This window comes from Athene cunicularia (assembly GCF_003259725.1).
Source record: "Athene cunicularia isolate RWA chromosome 4 unlocalized genomic scaffold, athCun1 chr4_part2, whole genome shotgun sequence".
NCBI lineage: Eukaryota > Metazoa > Chordata > Aves > Strigiformes > Strigidae > Athene > Athene cunicularia.
Window position 1 is genome coordinate 17,531,856 of NW_020799099.1, and position 23,460 is coordinate 17,555,315.

The 23,460-nt window shown below is 43.9% G+C and overlaps 1 long non-coding RNA gene across 3 annotated transcripts; it reads left to right on the top strand.

Annotated features, from left to right (window-relative positions):
* Nucleotides 1-6: 6 nt before the first annotated feature.
* LOC113479452 lies at nt 7-19,760 on the top strand. Of its 3 annotated transcripts, none has more exons than XR_003398263.1 (2): nt 7-12,190; nt 16,901-19,760. It is a non-coding gene; the product is annotated as an uncharacterized LOC113479452 (long non-coding RNA). The 3 variants fall into 3 exon arrangements; XR_003398264.1 differs by having other exon boundaries at nt 7-11,776; XR_003398265.1 differs by having other exon boundaries at nt 7-11,772.
* Nucleotides 19,761-23,460: the final 3,700 nt, after the last annotated feature.

The following is a 23,460-nucleotide window of genomic DNA, read 5'->3' on the forward strand; positions in this document are numbered from 1 at the left end:
GCCGGTGCGGGACGCTGCTCGCCTGGTTTACCTGCCGTGCCGTTCCTATAAGACTGCTGGCTGTCTCTGGTTTCTTCCTCTCCTTTTGTTTTTTTCGTTTTGTTTTGTTTTGTTTTTCCATGGCGATCGTGACGACCCGGGGCGGTTCGCAGGGAAGGGGAGGTGGGGAAGGGGAGGTGTGAGCTCGAGCGCCCGGCTCCCGCCGTCGGAAGTGCAGGGGAAAGTGATGGCGAGTTCGCCTCCAGGTTGGCCGGCGGCAGTTTGTCCAAGACAGACGACTGGCCGTAGAGCCCGGCAGCCGGTGAAACGTGCCCGAGTAATCTCTTTGGCAATATCTCTTACGAAATAACCTGCTCATGGTGTATAAAACACGATGGAAAAATAGCACAGGTATGACAGATTTCTGACTGACCTGTACGTACGGTTATTTTTACGATGTGCCCTCAGAACTGACAACGTATTGCATTTCCCAAAGACAGGTTTTCAGGTTCGCTAGACGTGCGAGAGACAGGCAGGTCTCATGTCGCAGACATTTCGGTTAATGTCTTGGGTAGGACAGACAATGGGAGCCAAAATACACAACTGGGAGGAAAACGGCAATTGGTTGGTATCACTAGGCGAAGGAAACAAGCGAGAGGAAGGACTAGTCATCATGCTTAATCCCTTGTCATTATTAAAATTATAGTGTTGCTGGTTAGACACGCAGATCGGATGCGTCTGAAGGTGTCGAGGATGATGGATTTAGTACAGAGGAGTAGCGTGTACTGGGTGACATCGAGGTTTGTAGTCACAGAAATTAGCAACTAAGTGTAGTCACAGAAATTGCAACTTCCCCTCTGTGTGCGTGCGTGCGTGCGCGTGTGTGCAGAGCGGTTTGTTCCCTTATGTTGCTTGCGGGAGTTCTCTCCAAGAAGGTGGGATGAGGGATTCCAGGGAAAAAAGCAGCACCAAGAGCCCATTAATTTGATCCGTGTTAAATAAATGGAGATCAGGGCGTTGGGATTGACACTGCCATGGGACAAAAGCAACATTTGGGGGTTTAGCTGACATTGGCTGATACCATTAACTCTTTCCTAACCAGCCTCATCAAACCAACTCATTAATTCCTCCTCGCAAGAGTGAGCTGTCCTTGCTGAAAGTTTGATTTATAGCACCGCATCCTCTCACCTCTTTTTTTGGGAATGTATGGTGACCCAGCACCACTAATGCAAAAACCAGGATGTACTTCCCTGGTGCGAGAAACTAGATGGGGTTTTCAACTCGTTTTTCTCAATAACATGCCTTTGTTGGTTTTGTAGCAAGTCGCAGAGATGATGCTTAATGCCCCGGTCTGTTAATGATGGATTAAAATGCTGAGTACAGCCTAAAAGAGACTTCTCTCTGAACGTGGAGAATCCCCCCAGCACCAGGGGCCTTTGTGTACCAGGTTCCCTCATTAGGCTTGCAAACCAAGATGCTGCTGGGATTTAATGTTTGTGATAAATGATAGGTTCTGATGGCTTATCGATTTGTGCAGAAAGTGAGCTATCTCTGGAAGAAACGAATTTGTACATTATCAGATCTTCCTATGGGTTTGTGTGTATCTCTGAGCACATTTCCAGAACTTCCTCGCTCCTGACAGAGGTGCTCGACAGCCTTAAAAACTGCTCAGGCATGTTATGAGAATGCCTCCCGTTAAAATTGTTTAACCACTGTGACTAGTAAAAACTGTGGTTTTATTAGCCACTTGTGTACTCTCATAACCACCTGCCTTCACTCCTTTTCTTCACTCCCTCTCTCCCCCGCTCGGTCTCTCCTGTTTGTGCTCCATCAGGTCCGTAAACACAAAAGCTCCTCTGCCGCTATATGGTGACTCCAAGGGAACAGGTTTCTCTTTCCAGATGGGGGGATGTCAGTAAGGTATCACTTCTCTGCAGGTCGTGGCCCATCACAAAGTTTTGTCACGGGATGTGGCTAATTTCTTTACAGAGAAGTGGTTTGTCAGTAGGAGAGGAAGAGTCCCCAAGCTGAAGAACTTTCTTACATGTTTTTTTTTCCTTATGTCGTCTTTTTTTTTTTTTTTTTTTTTTTTTAATAAAGAGTGACAGCGGGGCTGCCTAAAGCACGTGTGCAGCGGCGGCGCTTTGGCAGCGAGGCCACCAGCTGGAAGGGTGTTGGAGAGTGACAGGGCCTACATGAGGGCACTGCAGCAGCAGTGGTGGCTGCGGGAGGGCGGGCAAGGGCAGCCTCCCCGCAGGGCGAACTTCGGGGGTGCCTCCGGCCTGCGCTTGCAGGAAAGCACCAGCTCGACGTGGGTGATCCCCCATCACCTTGGTAGGCACGATCCCAAGGAAGCGCGACGAGGATCGAGGGGCTCACGTTCCACTACACGCTTGTAAGATTTGCGGATTGTGCTCAACAGTGGCTGCAAGTTGCGGAGATGATTGAAGGCAGGGGGCGGAACTGTGTTTAAAAATGAAATAAACGAAAAATGAGAATAATAACAATAAACAGTAAACTGGCTGATCCCACGGAAACCATTTCTCTCTGTTTCCTTTAAATCTCTTCTTCTGCTGGTGCAATGAATGCATAGGATATAACTCTCAAGGTTAGTACACGGAGTTGAAGACAGATTCACATGAATGCTTTCCAGTCCCTGACCCTTGCATTTTTAATGGACTGCTACCCTCCCAGCATTTTTTTTTAAACACTTGCATTATTTTTTCCTATTTTTCTTGTACTGTTTTCACCTCAAAAGTGTCCCAACGCTCTAGTATTTTTCATAGAATGTTATTATTACTAGGAAATTTTATGTATGGTAATAATAAATCTATAAAAATAAGATTGACGTCATGTTGCACGCTGCCTACTTGTGTATGTATATTCTGTGTTCATTCAGATTTACAGTCGGTTTAAAGAGACATAATCTTTATTTACCCATAGAGACTACTTATTTTCCTCTGATTGGTATACGCGTCTGTAACTTCTGCTGCAGGTTATGAAGATTAGGAGCCTGACGTTGCTTTACATCCCCCTTTCTTTGAAGTAAACCATCCCGATTCAGCGTATGAGTCTCGGTTGCCCTGCTCCTCGTTTTCATTAGCGTGGCAGCAAAGTCAGGCAGAGGGTTGGCAGGGTCTGAAGGGTTCGGCCCAAATGTGAAATACCTGCTGTTTGGGCTTACTGTCGTCATAGCTGGTGCCACTTGTTTTATTCCTAACAGCCGCGCTAATTGATATGTGCACTGTTAAAGTAAACGTTTGCATACTGACCTGAAATAGTAAATACCAGCATCCAAAACCGAGGCACCTCGCTGAGTTGCATTTCAAGCCAGCAGGAGTTTGAGATGGCCTTCGCCGGGGATAGGGTTGCGATGATTGATTTCAGCAGGAACAGCATCTGATCCTGAAAATCTTAACACCATATGGCATTGCCACGGGGGAGGGAGGCTGTGCTGGCAACCTCCGAACTTGCACTTCGTGTTGTGGTAGCGCGTGTGAGCACTGTTAAGGGAAGACTGCTGAGCTCTGTGGATAGGGGTCAATTAGTATGGGCCTCAGAGGAAGCAATTTCCCTGCCGTCTATCTCGCTTTAAATTACATGCATAAGTTAAGCGACGGCACGATGGAATTGAGTAGTGTGAGGGGGAACTGAAAAGCTTGATAAGGAGCAGGCAGCAAACATGAGCCAAGGGGCTCACTGGAAGGTGGAAAGAAAGACCACCTTGTAGTCTGCATTGCCATGTTGCTGTATGGCAGTGTTTTCCACCTCCCTGTCGCTGCCTCGTAGCCCTCGATCTGGCTGAGGCTCCCCATGTGTTAAAAACCGTGCAAGAGGGATAAAAAATCAGCCCCTGTCCCTAGGTGTTTACAGCTGGAGCAAGAACCGCAGTCTGTCCCAAGCACAATTCATGTTGGCTGGTGGCTGTAAAGCCTTGAGGGGCCTTGATTGCTGTTTTTTTCCTCTTTCCTCCTTGTGCATGCCTGTTGTGCTCTGTCAGGGTGTTCTTGTTTTTCTGTTCCCAAGCCCGAGCCTGCAGGGAGTGTGTCGGGCGCTGGAGCTGACAGCTGGCACCACAGGAGGGCCTTCGCCAGGTGGCCGCAGCGTTCTCGCTCGGGTCTTCCAACGTGGCACATGATCCTGTGGTGACCGTGTTGGCAGGGCCAGATTTAATCTTTGTGGAGCGTTTTGCAATGTTTTTTTGTCACTTTTGTCCAGATTTTATGTGTCTGGGATAAACATACGTTCAGCAATGAATTTTTCTTTTGACCTCTGGAGGTTCTCGGGGACAACACCGGTTCTCCTACTGCCACCTCCCGCAGAGACCAGAGCAGCTGCAGGCGTCCTTGCTCACCAGCGCCACTCGGAGATCTCATTGAAGCTATTTGACCTTCTGCATTAGGGTCACAGCTTGCAAGGCGGGAATGCAATGTGGTCGGTGGGAGACATGGGGTTGAAGAAGATGTTGAGAGCCCAACGGAGTCGAGCTTTTGGTCTCCTTACTGTTCTGGCAAATTACTGAGCGCAAGGTGTAGCCTCTGAAATGGAACTGGATGTCATCTCTTTTACTGTTTCATGTGTTGTTTTTTCCCTTTCCTCACATGATACTTATCAAAGAAAGCACCCAAACCCCATGATATTAGTGCTCAATTTAGCATTTACATTATATAAACTGCTGTTTGATACAGTGTAGTTTATTAAAGGGGGGCAAAAATGAAGTTTCTCCTGCCCAAGGAAATCTCTTAGCGGTGGGATTTGGTACTGAACAGAATTTCAAGGAATTCAGCAAAATTGAAGGCCAGTCAAGGGCTTAACAGCCTCTTTCATACAAACACTGCTTTCTACTTAGATTGGAAATTGCTTGCTTTAAATCATTGAACTATGATTGTTTGCCAGTGAAATTGTCCGTATGGTAAGAGAGGTTAACTGGTTCTGGTGGTTTCGCATTTTGATTGCACTGAATAGTTCTTTGCACATTTTTCTAAGTATTAATATAGGTTATACAGTTGGAGCATCAGGATTCTCCGCCGCACTTTGGATTTCAGTGTCATCACTGATCATTTAGTCTGGTTTTTTAAGCCGACATAACAAAATGTCTGTGTATTGTTTAGGCTGGACAAGTTGCACGTGGTGTGCAAAAGATGACGAATGAAGTCAGCTTTTTTTTTAGAGCAGTAATTATCATAATAAGTACTTTTTTCCTTTTCCTTCCAAATTGTCTGTGTCACTTTGGACCACATATTTCAGTTAGAGGTGCATAGAACCATCGTGACTTGGACTCCAAGGCCAGCTACAGCACTTTTGGAAAATCTTGCCAATTCTGTTTGTACAAAATGTTGTGGGCTATACACATCATGCATTATTCATATAGGGAGACTTGTTTGACCTGGTAAATACGTCATGTCATATGCTGCTAATTCAGGGTGGGTAACAGTAAGTAAGAGTCGTGGGTTTTGTCTGCCTGGTCATGTATGTTCATATTACATTTTTGTGGAGCCACTTTCCACACAATTCTGTTTGGTAGGTGGACACCTAACACCTTTACTGAAGTCAGGGAAGACCTTGATCGCTTGGAGAATGAATTAGGATGTCATAAAGTGATCCCTTTTGAAGAGCAACATCGTGGTACTGTGGTTTGGTTTTAAAAGAAATGTGGTCTAGGAAGTTAGATATTCTGTATAGTGTGTCTTGCATTGATGCATAGCAATGGCTGAGAACAGGTCCTTTCCAAATATCCTAAAAATTTGTATCTGTAAAAAGAAAACTAGTAGTCTTCCAACTCTTAACATGCATGTATTTTAAGGGTTAGGCTTGGTGAAATATTTCTAAGCAGGCAAACCTGGAACGTACACCTTAAAGTCTCATCAAATACAGCATAATCCTTTCAATCTCTGGTTGCAATGGGAGGCAGCTGCTGATGGTGTAGGGAAAGGCTTTAAGATAAGCTTTTTGGATGTACTCAAGTGCATTAGGAGCAATAAGAAAGTAACTTGTGTCACTGTAAGAAAGTCCCTGGGACTTGGCCTTGGTTGCTAACAATTACTGAGTCACTGGCTATGTGCTTAAAAATTGCCAGCAGGTACTGTGTCTTCTGAGGAGTACCACCATCCGAAGAAAGTGTTTCCCTCCTTCTGTAGCATCTGTATTTTTTGACAACTCATCTACTTTGGATAATCATGCTGAACCAGAAAGTCTTGAAGCATGTAGTTTTGTTTGAGACTTTTTTGCTATTTGGGAGCCCAGCCTGATGTGTGTGTCTTCTCTTTTCTTTTGGGTACCTTTATTGTTTTCCACAGTCGTATCTTGTTCAGTCACATGCAAACACCTGTCCTGAAATTGAATTACTCTGCGACGTAATGTAAAATCATCCCCCATTTCAGCATCCTGCACTTTCTCTCGTGTGTCGAGTTATGTTGCACCATACTTCAGATGCGACAGCCATTTAATAATGTTGAAGCCTTAGCTCTGAAGGGGCTAAAATGATCCCAGCAGGCTTGTTAACTTCTGCTCTCAGACATTATGGGAAATATTTTCTCCTCCCTGGAACTCCTAGGCATCCTCTTAATTAAGACTATAAAAATCCCTAGCCAGGTATGCATGAAGCCTGTTGAATTTTCTTTGTGGTGTTTCCAGAGTTCCTTCCTATTTAATCAGACACTCCAGTGCCAAGTGAGATATGGGAAGGTAAAAGGAATAAAGGCGTCCTGGATCATGCTGGATAGTGCACTCTTGGCGGGCAGCAAGTTCATCAAATGCCTTTCCCTTACTCACCATAGGGTTTTGTTCTTTTCCCTGCTCTACCCAGTATTTTCTTTTATCTCAGTCTCTGAAGTGTTGGACATTTTAAAACTTTGCACCTTTCCTGTCTCAGGACAGTGTTCCTTTCAATTCCAGACTGCTGTGGCTGATGTGTCTGTTGTATTTCTATGTAGGAACACCGTTAACTGGTATCAGACTTCAGTTGACTAGGAGTTATTTGTACAGCTGTTAGGAAGCAGAGAAGCAGTATTAGAATTTGGGTGGAGGGAGGAATGTAACATTAACACTAGAAAATTATGGGAAATCCTAGAGAGTTCAGGATGGATATCACTTAAGGTGAGGACAGAGGAAGAGGAAAGAGGAGCTGCAGAGCACTCAGAGAAGGACACAAAAGTGGTGGAGGGTTGGTTATAACGTGCAAAGCCTTGGTGAGAGGGTGCCTGCTCCTCCGTAGGAGTCAGTTACCATGGGGCAGACCAACCGAGCACTGGACGTGATTTGCTGAAAGCAGGGGTACAGCAGTAGTGCTGAAAATGGTGGTGAGGTCTCCCCTGGTCCAAAGAGCATGGAATATATCTGCTGCTGTGAGCAAGAGATTTGCTATTAGTAATTCAGGTAAGGCACTTGAAGAGCTCACCAGTAACCATCATCCTAGCACTTCTCTGGGGGAAGGCCAAGACCCGATACAGCAGAAGGGGACCTTGATGAGGGTGAGCAAGGCTTTTGACATGCTCTTGTTGATAGGGAAATCTAGTTTCTTTAATTCATTTTTTAAATTGACTAGAATTTATGGAGAAAATATGGGTACCGGGGTGAGCACATGGTATGGGAGAAGTCACATGATCCGAACAAGTTGTCTGAGAGCTAAGGAAATGATAAAGGAGTATGTACAAACAGATTGACAAATGTGAAAGAGGGAGGGGATTCTGGCAAATGACAGGCTGAAAATGATGATTTTTGCACAAGGACTGCTTGGACTTAGAGGTTTCTCTGTGGTGTGTATTCTGTGTCCTAGGGAAGCTAGAACATGCTGACAGCACATCAGTCTGCACTGTGTTAACACAAGGAATTTGCTCCATCATCACAAAATAAATACCCTAAACCGACTGCGGTTCAGTAACATCCATCCTTCTACACATCCTAACTGCTGGGTGGGGATGAAGAGGTGGTGCACTGACCTTGGAAGAGAGCTGAAGAGCTCTAGCCATCTGTGTAGAAGGTACTAGGAGGACAGAGCGTGATTATCGTGGTGCAGTTAAAGAGGCCAGAAATGGGAAAGGAGAGGCAGGGAGTAGATGTTGTCAAATATGTGATCTCCAAAGTGAGTCATGTCAGTCAAAGGCCATTGGTTTTAGAGTGAGCAGAAGAGGAGAAAATTTATTTTGAAGGGTTGTGGGTTTGAATAGAATACCCACCAGGGTGTGGGTGGGAGAAGACTCGATGGCACAAGCTTAGTAATGATGTAAAACCCATTCCCTCTAAATCATCAGTTCATCTAGGCTCTGGGAGGCAAAGATCACAGTTGGCTGCTTGCTTGGAAGCTGATGTAAAATAAATTGGAGGTCAAAGTCCAGTGGAGGTGGCAGTGTCATGAAAATAATCACTGAGATGGGTCTTAATTATCATCCTTGAAAATTTCAGAAGACATACTCAGGAATGAACGGGGTTCAGAGCCATTTACAATCTTTTAATGTTTTCCCCTCCGGTTAGGAATTGTGGTGACCTGCTGTATAAGAGTTTGCATTGCTGCTCCCCTCCCTGCATCTAATTGGACGATACGTGGTGCTCACTGGCTGGGAGAGAGCCAAGCTCACACCTGTGATGAGTCTTAGGCACCAGCTGAACATACTCCCTTAACCCAGGTAACTGACTGAGTACTGCATTTGAGTGATTTTTTTTTTTTCCAAGTTTTGCAGAAAAAGAAACAAGCAAGCAGAGGCCAAGCATTTAACGGATATATTTTTCACTGGCTCTTTTATCAACGGTGTATGAAAAATCCCAAAGGACAGAAGCAGTTAGCTAACCAATGAGGCATCATAGCTGATTTTAGGTTCCATGCAGGAGAAAAAGATGCTGAAGCACCAGCAGCTCTAAGGGAAAAGGATTTAAATTTAGGTTTGGTCCTGAGAAACAAGCCTCCCTTCGGCTTGGAGAGCAGTCCATAGGAGATTGCTGTACCCCAGAGCAGCAGTTTGGAGGCTGATAGAGATGTCAGCCTGTGAGTGCAAAGACTTGTACCACTAGATGATGAACCAGCAGGGATTTCTCATTAATGGAATGAATGTTAACAAGAATAATTTGGTTTTGTGAGCTTGTGTGTGTGGGAAGGATAAATGATAGGGACTGATGGATGGTCTTCACAGGGATTTGATTAGGGAGGTGAATGGCAGTGTGTGTGTGAGAGAGGGGGAGATGTATGCACGTGGTGCATCCATTGCAGAAGGCAGGCACGCTTCTAGTTGATAATGTTTGACAGAGGAGAGTCAGCAGAAGTCACCAGGCGGGTCCTAGGTGAAAGCAGAAGCTGAGCAGCGGGGTGGATATTTCATTTTTAGTGTCTTTTGCATTGTAGGGTCTTGGTTTTTATGCTGTGTGGTGGTAACAAACCTGTATCCAAGAATTTCTCTATAAAACTTTTCTCAGTAAAAAAGGTTTCTGCTTTATGCTAATAAAATGTTTGGCTATTTGATACTAATTCCCACAGTCAGTATGGGAGCACTGAGTGACAGCTTTTCTGACCTGCTTAGCATCAGTCTTGGCTCTAAAGTAACACTGTGTTAGAGCTTGTACAATCCCTTCCCCATCCCTGAAAAAGCAGGAGACAGGCCAGACCTACTGGTTGAGGCACCGGGCAGGCAGAACCAACAGAAACAATCCCTCATCCTGCCTGAGGCCTTCAAATGCCGCCAGAATGCAAATAATAAATAAAAAAAACCCCAAATAGTCACATACACTGAATATGCACTCTAGTGGGTTTAGCAGCTCCATCCTCAGGTACAGGAACAGCTGCAAAAAACGACGGAACTGCAAGAACTGCTCGAGAGGGATATAGATACAGGGGAAGAAACGTGAATCCCTTTGGCAGTGAGATATGAGAGACCCCTAACCTGAAAACCCAAACCTCTGATGTCTTTGCTTCTGCCTTTGCCAGAAAGCCTTTAGGAGCCCCCGTCTGAGGCCAGAGCGCAGCCAGCTGGAACACGGCTGCAGGGTAGCAGATGGCAGGAGGAGTTCCCGACCCCGGGTTGTCCAGTGCTGCCAGCCTCACGCGCGGGGTGCCAGGCACGGGGAAGCCGGCGGCCAAGCTGGCTGCTCCCCTCGGGAGCCAGTGGGACAGCAGAGGTGGAGACTTGGCTCTGTCCCTCGGCTTGCTGGCCAAAAGAGCTGCGCTGGCACAAGGGAGGGAGTGTGCTGGAAGGTGACTGCAGCCAATTACTCCCAGCCGGGCAGGGAAGGGAGAGAGGAGATGTGCTCCTTTCCAGGGCTCTCTGCATCCTGGGGCGATGCTTGTGCCTGCCAGCCTGCCTGGGTGCAAGCAATGTGTAGCGGCTCAAGCTGCCCCTGGGGATTTCAAGGCTGCTGGTGGAGCGTGTGAGCCACACCGCTGAAAGCTAGTGTGGCTGCTCTTAACTGTAGGTGCTCACTGGCATGGAGGGGGGCTCTGTCACTAACAGTTCCTGGGACTGAGCTGTTTTTCTTCGACAGCGTTAGTCTGGATTCCTTATGATTTCTGATCTGTATTTGCCATCTGTTTTCCCCAATGGTGTTATGCATTTTTTTCAGATCAAAAAAGTGAAATTGTTTACCCATTCCCCAAATTTAATCTCATATATAAACTGGGAAAAAAAAAAAATTATAAAATGGTGTGTACTGAATGTAAAGGAGGGACACATTTGCTTGTTCTTTCTCCTATGGAGAAACACATTACTCCTCAGACTAATCCTATTGATTGAGTTGGGGAACTGCTGCCTGCAGTCAGTCAAGTCCGAGTGACAGGATCTGGCCCTACAGTGGCAGGTTTCCATGACTGTGGCACAAATAGTTTATTCCCCAGGTAGCTCCACTGAAATCTCCTGAGGTTACCAGTGAGTGAGCTATTCAACAGGATCTGGGTTTTCAAAGCATGACCCCAACTTAGGAGTACATTAAAAAAATTTCTATTTGCAGTGTCCCATGGTGAAGATTTACTTTTCAGTTGGTGGAGCTGGCGGCAGTGAAAGTCAAATGAGTTTCCTAATCTGGTATGTTCTAAATCTGGTTTGTCTCAAATACGGCCTGAGAGATATGCAGCGCAAGTGGAAAAATAACTGCCAGCATGCAGATGCATGTCCTCTTGGAGCAAATAAAGCTGACTTTTAAAATAAATGTTCAATCTCATCCTTGGTATGAAGGGAGACAGGCCTGTAGCTCAGGTATGGGGAGAGATATTTTAAGGTGGGCTATGGAAGCAAACTCACCACCAAGCTTCTGACCTGGCATACGTGTCCCTTTTTATCTGCTAAGTCCAATAATAAGCTTGTTATTAGAGGACATCTGTTACCGCCTGATAACACGTACAGTGAGCAGGAGCGCAGCGTCGGTGGGCAGCCAGGGATTTTGGCAGCTGTGGGGAGCAGCAGCTTCGTGGACTGTTTCACACCTCGTCCAGAGCTGGCGTGTCCCTCCTGTGGGTCTGCGGCTGGGTGGGAGGACGCCAGGAGTTTGAGGCGCGGGCTGTTCCCACATGGAGCTCTCCGGTGCCAGCTGGCATGCACGTGTGCCGAAGCCACCTGCGACGTGTGCGGGAGCCACAGCCGGCCCACTCGGTGCCGATGCGGTGGGACTCTCATCGTATCTCTGGGACAGGGAGCGGAGTGGCTGGGAGAAACGTGCCCTGCACTGGGCTCTGCCTTTTTCTTCCTTCCGTATTTCCAGGAGATGTCATTCACACACCAGATTCTTGCCCCCAAGCCTCCTTTCCTGAAGAGAAACATTCAGGGAGACTCTGTATGAGCTGAATCTGATCATCAGGAGGTTTTCCCCAAAGTCATTGCTGTAGGTAATGTATATTTATGAGCGGAACAAAGTGGGCCATAGATACTTTCAAAGGCTGCTTTCCTCTCAGGGTGGCTCAGTTATTTAGGCAAGTAAGGAGGGGAGATGCTGTCCAGACCACATTCACTGGTAGCAGAGCAGGCTGGCGCGGGAGAGGTGACAGGCATCCTTCACCTGCCAGCCGGCGGGCTGCCTCTGCCAGGCAGGGAGGGCTCCTGCCTGCCGGTCAGGAGATGGTGTTGCGCCGTGGGTCAGGAGATGGTGTTGCTTTGCAGATCAGGAGATGATGTTGCTCCGTGGGTCAGGCGATGTCGTTGCTCTGCAGGTCAGGAGATGGTGTTGCTCTGCAGGTCAGGAGATTGCGTTGCTCCTTTGGGTGCTGACACGTCTCAGTGAGACGCACAGCCCCGTTCCATCCGTGAGTCTGGGTCTGTATGGCCATGTGAGCCCTGCAGCCCAGCACTTGGCTGGGGAAGGGTCTTTCCAGAGAGGGAAATTGGGGATGGATTTGCACCAGATCCTGCGCTGTTTATGTCAGAGCAACACTGTGTGTATATTTGACATAATTTCCAGCACGGTCAAGCTGACACCTGAAATAGCTTGCAGCACTGGAAATACAAGGCGTGACGTGGAGCAAAGGCCAGTTTTCTTTCTCTCTGGCAGTTGTGTGAGTTTTGTGGGCCTGATTAGGTCTGTAGCCCACATTCGCCACGGTGTAAGAAAAGCATATGGTCACTGGTTTATGGCCAGTGGTGGTCAGTGTTTGCTGTGCTGGGTTACCGACTGATCCAAATTGCATTTCGTGCAAGGTCTGTGACTTTCCAGAGAACTTTTTGGTTGCCATGGAGCACCATATTTCTTTATCTCTGATCATGTATCTATATATGTACATACATGTGTATATTGAGATATACATACACACATGTATTTGTATATAACTTAGTGGGCCAAATTTCATGCTATACATCCACTGGCCTAAGTGTCAAACTGCTCCTTTTGTAGGAGGCATTTCAAGAAAGGATTGTTCTCCAGGGTGAGAAGCTCATGCAGGGTTCTGTGCAGACTTCGTTTTTCCCTATGTGGTCAGCACCAGTCCAGCTGCTTTGGGAAATCCACTGGTTTCATTTGCCTTGCCATGCGAGTTTGAGAATCATTAAGGACAAAGTTGCTTCACTGCTAAATATTCCTGTGGTTGTATAGGTCATTGTACAGACTGACAGGTAGCCCAGATCTTGCTGAATGCACCTCAGCTGCAATATACTTCCCAAAGGGCCTCTGTTGAGCTGGATCGTTTCAGCCAGGACTCCTCAAAATGAATGAGGAATGCTGCATCTGGCCAATAATTTGCTGTAGACAACGTGTGAGTTTGCTTCAATGAGAACAGGATTTTTGCTCATGGATCAAACATCAAAAGATTCTTACATAATGCAACATCTTTTAACATCGGTAAAGTATTAGGTCATAATCATGTAGCGCTCTGATATATTTTATTATTCTATTTTATTTCTGAATGTGGTTCACCTCAACCCAAGCAATTCCCTAGCCTTGCAGAAAATAATAATACAGATGACTTACAGTGAGTCTTGGTTATGCAGCTGTGAATTTGGGTGGCACCCCAAGCAACAGCATCCCAAGCTGGAGCGGCTGACTTTCCTGATCTCCATACCAAATCTTTCAGGTGGCTGCGAGCTGTGAGACTCAGATTGACAAGGAGAGAGGCATCTCCAGCAGGTTTTGTAGGCATGAGCTTGCCAAGGGATGGGCCTGGGCTGGGCAAGCAGGTGGGCCTTGCATGAGCAGAGCCTGCTGTCTGGCAGCCCACGCCTTGCTCCATCAGTTGGTCGGTCACCCCGGGGGGCTGTGGGAGGCATCATTCTTCAATGAATGCTTTTGCTGTGAAAATGCAGAGCTCAGCTGTCGAAACAGAGTCTCTGGTGAGGAATTTACAGCACCTGCCAGCGTGCGGTTTTCATGTGTTGGCAGTGTGTGCGCGCGCACACATGTAGCAAGGGTCTGCTTTTACATTTCTACGTGGGGCAACCAGGATGGATACGTAGGTATCATTTTTCCATTATGCTTAATTGAAGGGATTTTCACTCTTCTGTTGGTTTCAGTTGCCTCTTTTACCTCCTCCTCCAAAAATGTAGTGCGCTTGGTTCCCTATGTGAAACTGATTTTTTAAGGCAACAATTAAATTTTCAAATGTTTGAGCTACTCCTTTTGCAGTGAAAACTGGCAAGGAGGGAACAGAATAGAGAGTTTGAAAGCGTGGAGGTCATTTCGTACCAGATTTGTGCAGGGATAAATTCTCTCAAGCACCACGCTTTATGGCATTACCTGCTTGGAGAAGCCGGGGCTGCGGGTTTCTGAGAATCCTCCTGGGAGCGAGCCTGCTGTTTGTCAGCATTTGCACCAGCACGAGCAGTGAAGGCTTTTACAGGAAAACCACGCTGATCAGCTCTGGTTCTGCTCCTTGCCACCCCTCCCCAGGCTTCCAGGGGAATCTGTCTTTCCTGTCACTCAGGATAATGATTCCCCGCCAGCAGCACAGAGATCCAGAAACGCACTGTAATCTTGCCGAGAGTTTGATTCCCCAGCTGGGACTCCCGGATTTATACAGCTAGGCAGTAGATGGTCATTGCACTTAAGCTTGTACATTGGTGTGCTGAACCACTAAATGGGCTGAAGGGTCTTTCTGTCTGGAAATAACCTTGATTCTTAGAATGGTAAAATCTATGTATTTCATTGTATAAATTGGTTTAGATTTAGCTCGATCCACCTATTCAATTTTAAAAGCTTTCTTTTTTGTTTAAGCGTGGATTAACAATTCATTCCCAAATCAGGTGTTAGTGCAATGGATATTTAATTGTAAATGTATATCTTCAGTTAGAACTTGGTACGCAGATGCAGAATTCCTTATCTCGTAGTTTTTCAAAAGCACACATATTAAACCACAGCTTTGCCCTTCAGAAATATTATTCCTTGTATTTAAAGGTCTGAATGACCTTTTAATCAGACATTGCACCTTTACTTCCAGCTGATATGACAACGTCTGACAGTAACTCAACCTGATGCTGCAAGAAAATAAATAAAGGCCATCTCAGTCACTATGTCTTTAAATCTCTGTCTAGCTGTGGTTTTGTGTTTAGGCAGATGGACCCACAGTGGAGTATTACTTTTAGTTTTCAGGTGAAGACAATCTATTGTTTAATACATTTGTATGTTTGGGTGTTCTTTTGAGGTCAGTTTAGTCGTGTGTTTGTTTCCTGTCATTCCAAACTCCAGCCTCTTCTGCAGTCAACCTCTTTATAAATTATAAATCTGTATACCTCGCTCTCAGCAGCCATCTTACAGCCCACACAGACCGGTGAGGATGGTCTAGCAATTGCACTAGTTCTCCTCGGCATACCTTGGGAGGAGGGTTGCTGTGCTTTTTTACCACTTGCGCTCATGCTAAGACACATGTAACAGGGCGGAACAGGGACTGGGAAAGATGGATATGAGCAATGCCTACTTTTGGACAACTGACACAAAGAAAACTCAGACTGCTCAGGGTGACTGCATTCAACAAACCAGCTCATTGTCTCTAGAAGTTAATTTTCAGATGATTTATTAAAGCCTAACATTTTCAGAGGGGGAGCGAGTATTGAATTGACCGCAGGTCAGAATTCTGGTGACACAGCAGTACTTTCAGCTCTGGTATTTCCATGGGCACTAGTGATAAACATAACAATAAGAGCTCCCCTTTCATACAGCCTTTACAAAAAGAGGAGCTGTGTACCGCTTGAACCTGACTATCACAAAATGGGCTAATTATTCAACAAAAAATACTTGCCATACTAATGAGCAGTTCCCTGGAATTCAGAGAGAAATATTCTGTCATCAAGTACAATGCACACTGTACACTGTAGGGTCCATGGATTTTTACGGAAAAAATAGGAAAACATTTAAAAGGTCCTCCCTGAAACAAAAAATGAAAGAATTCCTTCAAAAAGAGACATGGTATTTATATATGGCACCAGCAAAATCACTGAGAACTCTTTCATTTATTAGCAAATTTTCAGAATTTTTGCTTTGAGGGGAATTTCAGCGCATGTGATGCTACTACTTGTGGGGAGTTCTTAATGAAACAGGTACTTCTGCACTGGGACTGACTGATATAAACTCATCTCGGGGCTTGCTCTCACCTCCCTGGTCAGTGCATCATCATTAGTTCCGGAGGAGAGGCATGTGGCTCTAGATGTATGGGTTCAAGGGCACTTTCATTATCTTAGGACTTCGAAGGAAATTGAGGGCGAGAAGTACCTCACAGCCTGTGGAGGCTCAGCACCTCTGTCTCCTATGTATGTTATACTTTAAAGCTGGAAGGGAATCTGCTTGTACTCAAATGTGTATGGAGGCACCTGAATGCATGTGGGCATCATTTTCAGGGGGACAACAGGTGGGGAAAGGAGGGAGGGTATCTCTGCAAGTAGACTGTTTCTATGTAAACCAAGGTCCAGCATGTGTGCAAAAGAAAGTACATGAGCTGTCTGAAGTCAAGGATGTGCTTAAGTGCTTTCTGCATTGAAACCTAAACATGGAATGAGGTGGCTGGCCTGAGGTTTGAAAATGCTGACCTCCACTTCTGAGGTGTCTGTAGACACAGTACACTTCTTGAGTGACAGATTAATGCCTTCCTTATTCCTGTATCAAAAGAAGGGTTCCTGCCAAAGTGTGTGTCTAACCTGCAAACCCACCAAGCCCTAACTGCGCATCCAATATGCCAAGGCACAAGCAGAGACCTTTGTACAAGTGTGTGGTTATTCTAAAAGTTCTGTCTTTTTTTGCAGGAGATTTTTTTTCTAGCAATGTTTACTTTTCCATGACTGCCTTGTTTAACTAACTAAAGAGAAGACAGCATGTTAGGTGTGTTACATACTGAGTACGATGTATCGCGTGTGATTCTAAAATGGTGTGTGTTTGGAGAAAGGATGTTTCTATTCATTATCAAGCAATGTAAGGCATCATGTTGTTCCTAGATAACTGAAAGTATGCCTAAAATGTAAAGGAAAAGAACAACTAGAAGAACTCGAGTATGCCAATACCGCAAAAGAAAGCTTAACTTGTTTTCTTGCTTTTTTTTTAGAGAACACCTGTTCCCAGCGCTGAAGCATTCCGATGGTTCTTTTAAGCAGTAGTGTATCTTATTTTCAAGGCAGTCCGAAGTGAATGGCAAGCTAAAGTCTTGTTTTAAGAAACTGCTTAGTCCACCATTGAAGAATATACTCAGATACTATTTTCATTTATGTATAGGGGTTTCCTCAAAAGCAAAAGACAAAAATCTGGGAGCCTGGGGAATTGGCCAGCTTCTTCACACTCAGTACACTGATTCTTTCTTTGATGTAACTTAGCTATACTAGTGAAGTTGTTGTCTATTTTTAAAGTGGCTGTAAAAAAAAAAAAAGTTTGGGTAAACCCCTGCTATAAAGTCATGTATCTTTGAAAAGTAACATATCTATACTTCATTTTCAAATATATGTGTTTCAGTACTGTAAACTGTACAGATAGCCGCTTGTATTTTGTGTGTTTAGACACAAGGAGACAATCATGTCTGAGCATCTATGGAGATTAACGGTTTGTACTCAACAGTGTGGTTCTGCGAGTTAAATCCGGAGCAATAAATTCTAGCTTTAACTATTATTTTGCTAGTTGTTTAGCAGCAACAACAACAGCAGCACTGTTTTACCATGCATCCTTCCATAGAGACTTGATGCCAAGTTTTCCAAGATGAAAAGATTGTGATGCATCTAGCAATTACCTTCCATTGTGGTGGTATAAGAGGGGAAGACATAACATTTAAAATTAATCTTTCAAGCACTATATTAGAGTAGTGGTTTGTGCACTTGCATTGCTTCCAAAGGAGCTTTACAGAGGGGTATCTCTCCAAAAATGCTGTCTGGTGTCTGACTTGCTTTTCACTGTGCTCTGAGGTGGAGTGCCCAGCATAGGCAGATGTGCGAAAAACAGTTGTCTATATCAAGGTTATTCTAGGATGCAAAACAAAGTGAGGATGAGACCTTAGAAAAAATGATGACTCAGCCTAATTACCCTTCACTTATGAGTTCTTATGTAATGTTTTCAGTCAATGGAGTAAATAAAGTGGAATGCCATATTTTTGGTCCAAGTGGAGCTCTTCACAGTTAAGTGAGTTTTGACAGTTGGACTGGTTTGGATCTCACTTGCACTTGTGTTCATTTGAGAGTCTGGATATTTGCGGTATAAAAATGAACTTTTTTAAAAAAATGTTTAAGAGAGAGACCACTTCTCCCCACACGTTTCTTGGTCCACTGATCTCGGCTTTGCTGAACAGCTGGTCCCTTAGGCCCCCAGAAGAATGCTCCGCCGTTCTTCTTCCTGCCCTAGCTGCACAGAGGAAATGTCTACTCCTCGAAAAGGCAGCGCATGGAGGGATGTAACTCACATGGAAAAAATACGGAGGATACTGGACTTAGGGATACTTATTATCAGTTGATCATAATTTTTTATTGCTTGGGTTTGTCACATTGCGGCCATCTCATCAAAGTAAGCAATGCTGTTGTGCAATGTATTTGATAGATTTATCATTTTATACAAGATAGGACTGCCAGTATTTTCACAGGCAAGGTGCTGCACCTGGAAATAACCAGTTAACGATGCACAGCATGTTCAAATCTCCTATTGTTTCAGCACTTTCTCTGTTTTTCGCTAAGTCTGTCAGCCTTTGGCCTCTGGTCACACTCACTTGGTGAAGCACACGGGATGGTTGGGAGCGCCGCTGTGTGGAACCTGTGCAGGTTTGGGAGAAGCTGTCTTTGGCAGGGGAGGGAACTCTCAGGAGTGGTGGCTATGGGAATGGCCCAGAAAGCGAAGATGGAGGGGTGGCAGAGGAGAAAGAAGCCTCCTGGGGTCACATGTGTGTGTCAGCAGGGCCAGGCCGAGCGTGGGTGACTGGGTGTAACTGGAGGAGCGTGGGAGGGCTGGGCTTGCACCGCGTCCTCAACTTAGGGTTGATGCACGTCTCTACGTTTTTGCGTTGTATGACATCACATACGGCTTCAGAGATTGAATGTCACACTTAAAATGCTTCTGTCATGCTGCCCCTCTTACAGTTTGTAAGAGATCCTCAGTTGAATACTCATCCAATACCCATGCAGTCAATGAGCTTTACATCTGTTTGTATGGCAACCGTGTATGGATTTTTTTTGTGTTGGGGACTTTTGGGTTAGGGCCTCTGTTACTGACCACGAGACCAATATAAGCTCTGTAAGGTTTTTGCTACCAAAATGCTGATTGATTTACAAACTGAAGCCTTATTTGCACATCTGGCTGGTAAGCTTGCCTTGGTTTTTGGAAAATTGTGATTGCTCTTACAGAAGAGAGACAAAATTAAGTTCAGGCTACATTAGGTGTACAAAGATATTCATAGCGATGTACTTACTGTCTAATACCCTAATGTTGCATGTCTTGATGTGGTTTCTTTTTTTGTTTTGTCATTTTGTTTTAAAGAACTGATGGATCTGTATATTGTAATTGTGGTGTTTTACATGTCAATCAAAATTGTTATAACAAACAAACAAACAAGCAAACCTGTTAATTATTGAAAATGAATAAGAGTTGATTTTTCTTTGATTTACCCATCTGGTTTTTATTTTGGATGTTGTTCCTTTGCACCATCAGATTTTTAGATTTTGCTGAAACTATTTATATGATGTAGTGCACATAGAACATTTTAATTAGTGATGTTTGAAGAAGGAAATCCCTTTTCTGGCCTGTCTCTCTCCACCCTAGCCCTACCCCCTCCCCATTTATACACATATTTGCCAATCGGATTATTGTCAAGTTCTAATTACTAAATTTGTAAATGGACCTTTTCACAAGGTCCAAACCCATTTTCCAGTATGAGAATTTGTAGTCCTTTATGTCTTTCATTCTCACAATGAAAAAAAAAAAAGAAAAAAAAAAAAAAGCAGAACATACTTTCACCATCTTCTAGGTGTGAGCATTAAGCCTAATGGAAGCATTTTTGGCATACCCCAGATAAACTTATGAAAAATGGTAAGGCTGAAAGGGAGGCACATGTTCCCATTCTGTCAATTAATAACAGACCCTCCCTATGAGGGAAAATACTCCCTTTTGTACAGAACCCCTGGTATGTAAGTCCTACAATTAATGTTAAAAAATATAAAGTCTTTAAATGAGCTATATCTGTAATCAAATAATGAAGAAAGAAAGTAGTTAAATGAACATACCATTCAGGGTCGAATGCATTCAGCAAAAAGCAGTAGTGGGTCTTTGATCATGGTTAGATGCATAGTGATATCAAACAGTGGGTTCTCATGTAACAGCTAAATGTTTCAGATTTTGTTTTTATTAAATTTGGCAGTTTCACGCTGAGCTCTACTGTATTCTTAGTGAATAAAAGACAGCTCCTATGTTAGAAAGTACTCCATTTTCACAATTGCAGGAAACTAGGAGGGTTTTTTCAGAAACACGGGCCACAGAAATGTACTCCTTTCACAGTGTTCTCCTATTTCTGAACTGTGCAGTTATCTATTAAATTTTCTAATAGATATTTGTGTAAGGTGTATGTATGCTTGTGCAATTATGGAAAAAAAACAGTTTTGGAAAACAGTGTATTTATGAAAAAAAATAATCACTTATGGGGCATGTACAAAACTGTATAAAAACATTCAATTTGCCCAGTAAAGTTGTTTTTGTGATATTTCTGTGTTGTTGAATAAAGGACTTTAGTATTCAAAATATCTCTCTTTTTCCATAAACAGGTTTTGTTTGTGGGATCTTAAACAAAGAAAACCTTTTTGAAAAAGAATTCTCAAAATGAGCAAGAAGGTCCAAATGCTGACCTCAGTCTTGTGTATGGGAATGAATGCTTATGAAGTGACTGTACAATAGCTACAAAACTAATTCCTTCTCCATTGGCAATTGATAGAAACCCCGTAAGCTGTATACCTGAAGGTAACATTTTACTCTGGATTTTTTAAAATAACAGAAAAAAACCTGCCTTTTTAAGACTAGGAATTTTATGTTGAGTTTTTGAGGCTACAAAAAGGTTAGTGAAGTAGGAGCAAGACAGTTTGCAGAAAAGCCTTCAACCCTTTAACACAGACCTCTGTTGTATAAAAAGAGTGGACTGGTGAGATTGATGTGATAAATCAGTAGCTTTGTAGGGAAAAGCATTCAAAGGTGAAATCTCATCTTTAACTCTTGCAACAAACAATAGTCCTTAGATCAGATCATCCTGTTACAGTTGGAGTATTTGGGATTACAAATATGGTTTGTGAGAGAATGACAGTAATATCTTCCTTTTTATTTTACTGCTTCTCAGTTCAAAGTTCTTCTCTTTACCTGCCTTATAAACCACATGTAACAAAGGAAATGGTTTCCTCTTGCCATTTTATTTCCCCAAACTACTTGCCATCATTAAAGCAACTTCAGATAGGTGGGAGAGTTGGTGACAATGCCAGAAGCATGTCACCTGATTTTGGTGAAATTTGGAATGTAATTTTTCTGTGAATATTCATTTAATAAACAGAATATCTACTCTTACATACCAAAAAAGGATTTTGAAAGGATTTCAAACATGAGGTAGGTCCTTTGGTCTGTGAGATTCCTTCAATGCCAACTGATTTTCCAGGGGGAGCCTCGGTGTATCCTTTTGTTTTTTAAAGAAAGCAACAGAAGTGAAAGGAATAGAAGTGCATTTCCCACTGATCCTGTCTGCTCTCATTGAAATCCGTAAGGATATATGTTCTTGGGAGATGTAGACCGTTCATTAGACAATGCCAAGAGTGAATCTTGAGGTCTGTTTGAAGAGGAGGAAAAGGGCTGCCAGGTTGCTCAGGCGTAGTCAGTGATCTCTCTGGATTAAATATAGAATTCACAGGGAGGAAATATACTCATTTCATGAGATGGTCGATTTGGAAGCAGGAAGAGGTCTCTGAGTTCCTATTCCTTTAATGCTTTCTCTTTCAACTTTTTTCCCCCTCAAGTATTGTTTTATACCAGTCTGAATGAAAAACGTCCCTCAGCTCCAGAGAAATACTTGCCCCAGATATGAACCTTACTGTTTAAAACTACCTCTAGATTTTTATAGCTTTTAATGTTTAATATTAAGAAAATCTAAAAAAAAAATAACAAACCCTGGACAACAAGCAGGTAATTCTTCAAAGCCAAATCTGACAAACTCATTACTGAGCTTATTAAAAGGAAGGAAAATATCCTTTTTTTGTGGAAGCTCCATTCTTCTAGGCTGTGTTGGACTCAATTTGGTTTTGCCACTAGCCATTTCAGTGCTCTGTCATATTTTTCCAAGAAACAAGTCTGAAATTATAAAGAGTCTGGTGATACAGGGCAACATGCCTTCTGGGAGGCTCTTGTCCTCCCCAGATTCCCATGGGCTTTACTAGATAGCTTGTGAAATTGGAGGATATTACATAGGCGACTTAGTTATAAATTCTGCCTTACTTTGCTATAAGGATCTACTCAGTCAGCAGAGTGCGGTGAGCGCAAATAGATGGTCCCAAAATCTATAAAGGTAAGAAATACATCATCTTGGTAATAACTGCAGAACATACAATAAAGTTTGAGACCACTGGAACTATCTGAGGAAAGAAAGATGAAGTGCAGCATCAGCAAAGATTCTGGGATCCGCTCTCACTGTAGCTTTGTTTCTGTTTGCCGTTTGGTTTTTAGTCTGGACACGTTCAGCTGGTAGCTGGGTCCCTCAGCAAGGCAGTTTTGCCTAAAACAGGCAGAATGAATGAAATGCGGGTAGCAAATTGTAATCTTGCAAGGCAAGGATCCAGACTGCCTAAAGAAGCTGCTATGTTCAGGAAGTGTTTCCATTGCTCTTTTTAAGTTTTCAAACAATATTAAAGGATTATCACATTATTCTTAATTTAAGAAGCAGGAATAGTTTGTCATGCTACTGCCTTTTCTCTGAAAAAGGGGTTTCAGAAATTAGCCTTAGTGGGTTAATTTCCAAAGAAACTTTGAAGGTACTTCTTAGTCTAATAGGACTTCCTCATAAGAGAAGATGCTGTAACTGTGGGTTCACTGGCCTGTATAAGGCCCCTTTGACTTGCAGAGTCAAGGATCTTTGCTAAAAAATAATTTAGCAGAATTGTTGTAGAAAGATCTGCAGGTGTCATGATGTTAGCCAGAGCCCAGATTGATTATTCAGTGCGGTTCTGCCCAGCTTGGTTTATGATGTGTTTAAGCATCCTACATCTGAGAAGAAAACACCTTTCTTCCCTTACTCCTTTAAATCTGCTCTTTTTACAGAGGTAATAACACTAACCCTCTGCACATCTTCAGGAAACCCCAAAACATTAGAAGAAATATATACATCTCTTTTTGGCTAGACATTTTCCTTTGGAAAGAGAGAGAGAAGAGTGAGCCCAGGTCAGAACCCCCTGTTGCTTTCCCAGATCTCCTAACGTTCGTATTCTCTGCATCAGATGTAGCTTGCGAGCAAAGTGCATACATCAGCTTGGCAATCAGACACAACCCTACAGAAGGTCAACACCAAAGCAAACAGGACCCAGTGGGTGATGTTCCCACCACCGCCTCCCTGGTAGATGCGACACACACAAGTTTGTGCCAAGATATCCAACACTCCTTCCCCTGCCAGGGAATCAGGTTTGC